This window comes from Mus pahari, chromosome 6 (assembly GCF_900095145.1).
Source record: "Mus pahari chromosome 6, PAHARI_EIJ_v1.1, whole genome shotgun sequence".
NCBI lineage: Eukaryota > Metazoa > Chordata > Mammalia > Rodentia > Muridae > Mus > Mus pahari.
The window spans coordinates 92,997,704-93,005,713 of NC_034595.1; the positions used below are offsets into that span (position 1 = coordinate 92,997,704).

Here is an 8,010-nt window from a genome sequence, read left to right on the forward strand (position 1 = left end):
CAGACAGACAGACAGACAGACAGGGTCTGGGATATAGATCACTGGAGGAGAGCTTACCCAGCATGCACAAACCTCTGTGTTTGAACCCCAGCACCACCTACACTGGGTGTGAAAGGTATGTCTGTAATCCCAGGACAGCAGGTGGCTCAGAAGTTCAAGGTTGAGCTGGGGAACTTGGCAAGTTTGAGGCCAGCCTGGGAGTATGTGTGAGACCTTGTCTCAAAAAAAAAAAAAAAAAAGAATATTTAAAGGAAGAGGAGGAGGAAGCAGAGATGAAACCGGGAAACAGGAAGTAGGTTATTATGCCTGGGTGCTGGATAAAGTGCTGCCTTTGAACTAAGTGTGCTTTTAGAAACATTTATTTTTAAGTGACTTGTATGCGAGTGCTTGTATGCCCGTGTGTGCTGTGTGTGTGCAAGTATCGAAGAATGCCAGAAGAAGACATCCGATCCTCTGGAAGTGGAGTTACAGGCTGTTATGAACTGCCATGTGAGTTCTGGAGACCAAACCAAACCCAGGTCCTGTGAAAGAGCAGCCAGTGCCCTTAACCTTAGACTGTCTCTTAGTCCTGATGAAGCAATGCTTTATGTCAGCATTACAAGCAGGGCTGCTGACAGACAGCAGCATGCTTGCCTAAAGAGTGTTCCTAGTGCACACACAGTGTGGCTGGCCTTCAGCCAGGACAGTCTGTGCTGCAGACGTGGGTTCAAGGACAGCTCCCTCTCTCACATTGACTGCCTAGCCTCCTTTGGAGCACCATCACTGTCTCCATTCAGAAACACTCATCAAAGTAAGGTCTGGTGCCTACCCACTCCTGCCTCTGTTTCTTCTAAGAAGACCTGAGGAGGCTGTGTGGAGAGTGGTTTGCCACTTTGTAAGACATTTTACTTTTAAGGTCTCTGAATTCTTTAAAGGGGACCTTCGGGAGCCATGGTATATTGGGAGCATTTGCAAGCATTTCCTCCTTCCTGTTGGCCCTGCCTCCCGCCCCTGAGCTCTGTCCTTGCAAAGCCTGAGCTGCTTTCTGGGAACTGTCCAAGGAATCCTAAGTTCCCAGGATTGCAGCAAAAAAAAAAAAAAAAAAAAAAAAAAAAAGACGAAGCAGCCCGGAGCAGGCCTGCCCAAAGCTCTCACGGCAGAGACCGACCTGTGCTGCTTGGCTCAGACCACAGTCACTCACAGACTTGCCCTGGGCCCGAGAGATGGTTCAGTGGGCAGAGGTAGGTGAGGTGAAACCAAACCACACTTGGTGTACCGCTTGGTGACACATTTTACTTTGAAGGTCTCTGAATTCTTTAAAAGGGAACTGCCGAACCCAGGGTGTGTACACTGTCAAGCCAGGCTTTGCGTTTCATGAGAGCATCTCCTGCAAAGTTGTCCTCTGATTTTCTCAGTAGAGTACTTCTTACCCCTCTCTCTTATACACATTAATAATAATAATAATAATTAATAATAATAATAAATGTGATTTTTAAATTGATTAAAATATGCTGGGAGTGGTGGCCTATGCCTTTAATCCTAGGACTAGAGAGGCAGGAGGACCTCTGTGAGTTTGAGGCCAGCTGATCTACATAGAGCTCCAGGTAAGCCAGGGCTACATAGTGAAAACATGTCTCAAAATACTACTATTACCACTACTACTGCTATTACTACTGTAATGAAATTCAGTGAAAAGCACTTTCCCTGGGCCAGTGAATTGACTCAGGAGGTAAAGGTGCTTGCCTCCAAGCTCACTGACTTGAGTTCGATCCTTGGGCCGCACAAGGCGGAAGGCGAGAGACAACTCCTGTACTTTCTCCCTTTACCTCCATAAACTAGACATGACAGCTACACACCTACCCCACAACTCCTCCAAGACAGATACAAAATAAATAAAATGTTTTGTTTTTTTTAAATTGTCCGTATAGATTTCCCATCTTTCCTCTCAGTCACTTTTTATAAAGATAGGGCAAGAACATTTAACTGACCGTCAAACCCACTGATCCGATGCTACATAAACTGGTGGCACATGCGTGCCATCTCAGAACTGGAGAGGTGGGGGCAGGAGGGGCAGGAGTTCAAGGCTATCTTTGTCTATATAGCTAAGGAAAGCCAACCTGGGATACGAGCCCCTCCCCCCCAGTCTCAAAAAATAAAATAAACCCAAACAAATAAAAGATGATGCCCACTGTGTGCAAGCGTTAGCCTGGAAGACACCTATTGTCTGCTCAGGACTTCCAATGTACCAACAATGTCTCTTCCTAGACGTCCGTTCCCCAGAGGAGGATCTCCCTTGCCCAGGAAGCAAATTCTCAAACATTTTATTTTGCCTTTGATTCTTTAAAACATTTTTATTTTTAAATCTTTAAAATGTGTGTCTATGTAAGTGTTATGTGCCCAACGATGTATGTATGTGTGTGTGTGTGTGTGTGTGTGTGTGTGTGTGTATACCAGTGCATTTTTAGCACTTTCTACCTTATTCTTTAAGACAAGGTCTCTCTCTGAGCCTTTTTTTTTTCCCTCAGCTAGACTAGAAGCCAGTAAACCCCAGAGACCATCCGGTCTCAGTCCCATACAGATCTGTGTTACCGGCAAAGAAGGGATGCTTAGCCTGTTACATGAAAGTAGGGAATCTGACGCCATGATTGTATAGCAAGTGCTTTTAGCCAGTGAGGCATCTCTTCAGCCTCCACCTTTGCCACCTGCTCCTGAGAAGAAGGGCTGAAATGAACAAGCCCAAATCAGACACCCCAGGGGAAGCCATGGAACCAGGGGTGGTACCACTGGTTGGCTTAAAATGAACACAGCTAAAATTAGACTCTTCCTCTGTGTGACCTTGGACTCCCAGCAGCCCCATCCAAATGCCAGCTTCCTCTTTCTAAAGGCCTCATGAGGATCTCAGACGTCTCCTTGCCACTCACGGAAGCGTGGACCACGAAGCCCCATGCACCTTGAATTGTGTTAGAGTCAAGGAAGTGTCCTGACTGAACTGACCCTAAAAGGCAGACTCCTGAGTTGCTGATGGCCACCATGTAGAAGGACATGAGTCTAGCATGTCAGAGCGTGTAGGGGAAAACTTGTCCCTTCAGGATGTAATATTTCAGAATGCAAAACCAGATGTTGCACTGCAGAGTAAGTTCAGCCAGCTTTAGAGTCAGTGTCACTGGGTCTATGGCACAGTCCCTTCCTGTCCTTACAAGGCATATGTGTGCTTGCCATCTGGAGCAGCAGCGGTTTCCTTAGTCTGCAGATGCAGAGACACCTGTATGGCTCAGTGGATGAGGGGAGTGTCAGACAGCAGTGTCACCAGCAGCTCCCTCCCAGGTGACAATGAGCAGACAGGATCTGAAAACGGAGCGAGGGGCCCCAGCTCCAGCCCCACATAAGCTGAGTGTGGTGTTGGTTATCTGTAGTCCTTGTGCTCAGGAGGTGAGGCAGAAGGACCAGAAGCCACCCTCAGCTACACACAGAGTTCAAAATCAGCTTGGGCTCCATGAGATTGTCACACAGCAGGCAAAAACAAAAAACAGAAGAACCCTGAGAAACATCCAAGACAGCCTGGTGAGATGGCTCAGCAGGTAAAGGTGCTTACTGCCAAGGCTGATGACCTGAGTTCCCATCCCCCCGGGGAGATCAAGGAAGAAGAGACAACTGATAGCCAAAAGTTTTCCTCTGGCCTCTATACACATGCATTGGCATGCACGCACCTACACATACATACCAGTAGTAAATAAAATATGACAATGAATCAACCAAGACAGAACTGGGAAAACCAAGGCCTGGACCTGGTTTTAATCTCAGGCATGCTCTTCCCTCTCCTCAGGCCTCAGTTTCCCCATTGGTAAAATTAGGAGATTGGACTTCTAAAGCTAAGGTCCTCCTGCTGCTGGTTCCAACATCTTGGGTCCTAAAGTGACCGGCATGCAAATGTGAGGGCGGCTGAGCCTGCAAATCTAGGCCAGGGGAGACGGGAGCCAGAGGGAACAGCTGAACGGTGGCAGGCGGAGTGCCGGGGCCAAGCTGGCATCCTGAGATGGGGCTGGGGCTTGAGAGAATCAACCCAAGGTGTGGTGGCTGCAACAGCTTAGCACAGACCCACCTGTCAGATGTCTGGCCCCTGTCTTGGACCATCTGGAAGTGGTCAAGGCAGCCTGGCCTGCGGCTGGAAAAGAAACCCAAACAAGAGCTCCCAGGATAGGAGGCCTGGCGCCAAGGGCTGGGGTGGGGGTGGGGAAAAATACACTGTCAGGCCAGGCTAGGCTGTGCCACCTGTCCAGGCTGGGGGGGGTGGGGGGGAAGCAGGAACGTCCAGAAAGACCCAGAAACTATGAAATCATCCAAGCTGTCCCCCATGTGACCACCACGCCTCACCCCCAGGATCGCATGAAGGACCCCAGAAGGAAGTCTGGGCTTCAGTGCACATCCATCTGCTGCACAGGTCTCTCTCTGGTCCTTCTGAGTTACCCGGGCAGGTCCCATGGATGCGGTGTGCGGCGGACAGCTGGACGCTCCTCTCCACCTGCCACACTCCAGGGTCCTCCTGTTGTCTCCAGGCAATGAGAGACTTCACACACACACACACACACACACACACACACACACACACAGGAGGGTGTTCCCGAGGCTGCTAAGTGCAGGATGTATCCCTGAGTGCCAGGGCATTGACCATAAAAGTGAGAGGAAGCAGCAGGCCAGATACAGATTCCTCACACCCTGTGGAGAGAGAGAAGTATCTGGAACCTTCCCAGTGCCTCTGACTCCCTAGACTCCCGCCCTGGGATCTTTTTTTGATCTGCAACTGCAATGAGAGACACGGGAGAGGTTCCCTGCCAGCCTCATAACAGGGAAGGGCAAAAAATGCAGAAGTATGCTGGTGTACATCAGGAGCCCCACCCCCCAAAAAACCCGAAAGGCCACACTGCTCCTGGAGGACATCAGCAGGAGTGGCCTCTTCTGTTCCCACTGTGGCCAGAGAAGGCCCCGAACCTGTGACATCAGGAACCCAAGGAGGGTCCGGGGCCCTGCCAACATCCTGGGAACTCATTTGCTCTCTGGTAGGAAAGAAAGCAGCCATTTGGGCCTCCCACAGAGTCCAGGAATCTTGCCCTCGATCGTCAGTCACATGTGAAGGTCACGAGTTGATCCTTGCCTCCTGTATGGTCTCCTACCCAGGGCCCCTCAGTGTCTCTACTGTCCAGAGCCAGTTTTCCTGCTCCTGGCTGTCTTTTGGAATAAAGTTTAAGACTGTCTCGTTGCTGCTGTTGTGACTTGCTCAGTGTCAGGGATGGAACCCAGGGCCTGGCATCACAAGCGAGTACTCTACCCCTGAGACCCATGCCCCGACCCTCACACCAGAATTATCTGAACGGTAAGATCAAACGACTCTCTGCCTTAAAACCTAGAATAGAATGTGTGTCTACAATGTCCACTGCCGGCAGCTCCTGGTTTACACAAAACGCTTGGTCTACTTCTGCTCACCTCTATGGGATGCTCTCATTCCTCCCCACCCCACCCCACCCCCGCTGCCTATCCAGTCCATCTTATCATAAACCCCTAGACCTTTAACTTTCCCCTCAACCCGCTCACAAACCCTCACACACTATTCGAATGGTACCCTACCCAGGATATCGCACACCTATAGACCTCCATATTATTGTTCCTGTCATCTCGTCTGCTCTGACATCTTCTTCTCCTGTCCTCCAGGGATACCAACATCTCGATGACTATGCCAGTCTTCACTTTCGTCTCTCTAAGCCCCCTAACAGAGTAATCACAGAGTGTGTGCCACCAAAGCCTTATTGCAATCCAGGAGGTCGGCACTCCAGTCTAGGAGGAGGAGACAGGCTCAGAGGGGGTGAGGTGACTTGGTTCACTATCGTCACACAGCCCTTGTCATATCTACCGCTGACTTCCTTGATTTCCCGATTAGGCAGGCCTGGCCTTGGGCGATGACCAATGACCAACAGAATGGCCACCAGTCTCCTTTTCTCTGGTCACCCTTTTCTTTCTGTCTGGGTTGGGGGAACCTTTGACCTGGTTCTAAGGGAGATATTTGGAAAGGAGCAACTGCCCCCCAAGGACCCTTGAGTGACAGGTCTCAGTGGGAAAGCTGTTTGACCCTTCTCTTAAGAGGCCAACCTTCAAGTTTGCTTTCAAAACAAAAGCTAGAGGAAGCCTTGGAGTGGACAGGTGGGGATCCCTACGCCCCCCCACAAAAGCCTGCTTAGCTTACCTAGGTCCTGCCCCTTCACTCCACTCCCGACTTCCATCTCTAAGTTACCATATTGGCCAAGGACCTGGCTCAGGGTCACATATACCGTCAGAGGAACAACCCACCACCTTGCAGGGTCCCCCACGGACAGGTCTCCTGCTCATCCCCTGTGCTTGAGAAAAAAAAAATTCTCTTTCAAAGTGGCCAACGTGATAATCAGGCTTGGCTTTCCCTCCCCAAATGCACCCTCAACACTCACACCAATTACGAGCAAACTTACTATGTCGTCGATATTTTGTTCTCCCTCCCCCCCCTGCACCCTGTAACTTAACCTACAGTCATTGGTCTGCGAATGCTTAGCCTCAGCCTAGGGCTCCGTCATTCCTATTTTACAGGCGAAGAAACCAAGGACCCTGGAGGACCGCTGGCTCTCCACCCCTCGATTGCTTCTTGATCCGGTAACAGTCAGAAGGAAGTACACAGTGTCCACCCCCACATTACAAGGACAGAGGCTCCCGCGGCCGGCTCAGTGCCCTATCCAAGTTCTTTCCTCTCAAAAAGTGCCCAGGTGCCTCTGTCCAGGCGCAAGAGAATGGAACCTGTCCCCGCCAACAGGGGGCCCCCGAGGCCAAAGCCAGAGCGACGCGGGGAGGCGGGAGTACCCCACATCAGCCGGGTGCGGCTACAGAGGGTGTGGGGCCCCCGGAGTCCCCTGGGGAACATGTCCGACATGATGCTCCCGGACACACGGATACCCAACCCGGGTCCTACCGTGCACTTTTCCGCGCGAGGACGCAGACTCACCCCGAAGGCAGAGGGCCACGCTGGGTCTCTGTTTGCAGACCCGGGGCTGGGGGTTCCGCGACACCCCCACCCCAGGCAATCGCGGACCGCGGAGCCGGAGCCGGGTAGCAGTGCGTGGAGAGGGTGCGCAGCCCGGGGACCTCTGTGGTGATCAGCCAGCTCGGCCCAAAGCGCGGAGAGCAGGAGGGAGGGACCGAGGGCGCCCGCAGGAGGCACCGCCCACCTGCCCACCCTGCGCCCTACGCCACCAGGCGGGGACCGAGACCCTGGGGCGGAGCAGGCTGGAGGGCCTGGCCCTGCAACGCAGTGTAGGGTCCCGGACCTCCCAGTCTACGGCTAGGGGATGGCTTTCTAGAGGGGCACTTGCGGGATAATGGGAGCTGGGAGTCCCTATTCGGTGACCTCACCTGGTTGCAAACTCACCTTCTTGTGAGCGCAGGCGGCCGCTCCTGCGACTCCAGGCAGCCAAGCCCAACCATGGGCGGAGGAGGAAAGGAGGAAGGAAGCGAAGTTTTCCCAGCCTCTCAGCTCATGCTTTCGACCAGCTTCCCACTCTCTGGTGTCCCGGACGCCCTCCAGATCGCCACTTCGAGCCCCAGCCTAGCTCGAGAGTGTCCCCGTAAGGGGCGCGTTCCCAGCTTGGCAGAAAACTTTCCAGCGAATCACAGGCTGGCTTCTCCCTCCGCCTGGAAACGGGGAGGGTGATCTGAACTGAGTGGCGCCTCACCTGCCTGGAAGTTTGCCTGGGAACCCCACGACTCCAGGCACAGATCTGCGTGCCCTGCCAGCTCTGAATTCCGACCTGGGTGGCTTCGTGGGTACGCATCCAGCTCTTTGAAGTTCAAGGCCTGAGAAGTCCCTGGGCAGCCGGGTGTCAGAGAATTCGCCTGGGGTTAAAAGGCGCCTCCTACTGGGGGGTGACCGCTTTCTGGATAAACCGCACAGCTTGGCTGCAGCCAAGTTCACTTGGAATTCCTGGGTACTCCTGGCCGGCATATTTCCCGAGCTGTATACTT

General features: G+C 52.5%; 1 protein-coding gene across 4 annotated transcripts in view; it reads right to left on the bottom strand.

Annotated features, from left to right (window-relative positions):
- The window catches only part of Tmem51 (transmembrane protein 51), a 50,687-nt gene extending 42,890 nt beyond the window's left edge, over positions 1-7,797 (bottom strand). The window contains exon 1 of one of the 4 annotated variants that reach the window (XM_029539769.1): positions 7,418-7,797. The gene's annotated coding sequence lies outside the window, so the exon portion shown is untranslated. Of the gene's footprint in view, positions 1-6,961; positions 7,238-7,417 lie in introns of those variants that run through there. The other 3 variants (XM_021200774.2, XM_029539768.1, XM_029539766.1) reach the window with 3 other exon arrangements.
- Between the last annotated feature and the right edge of the window lie 213 nt (positions 7,798-8,010).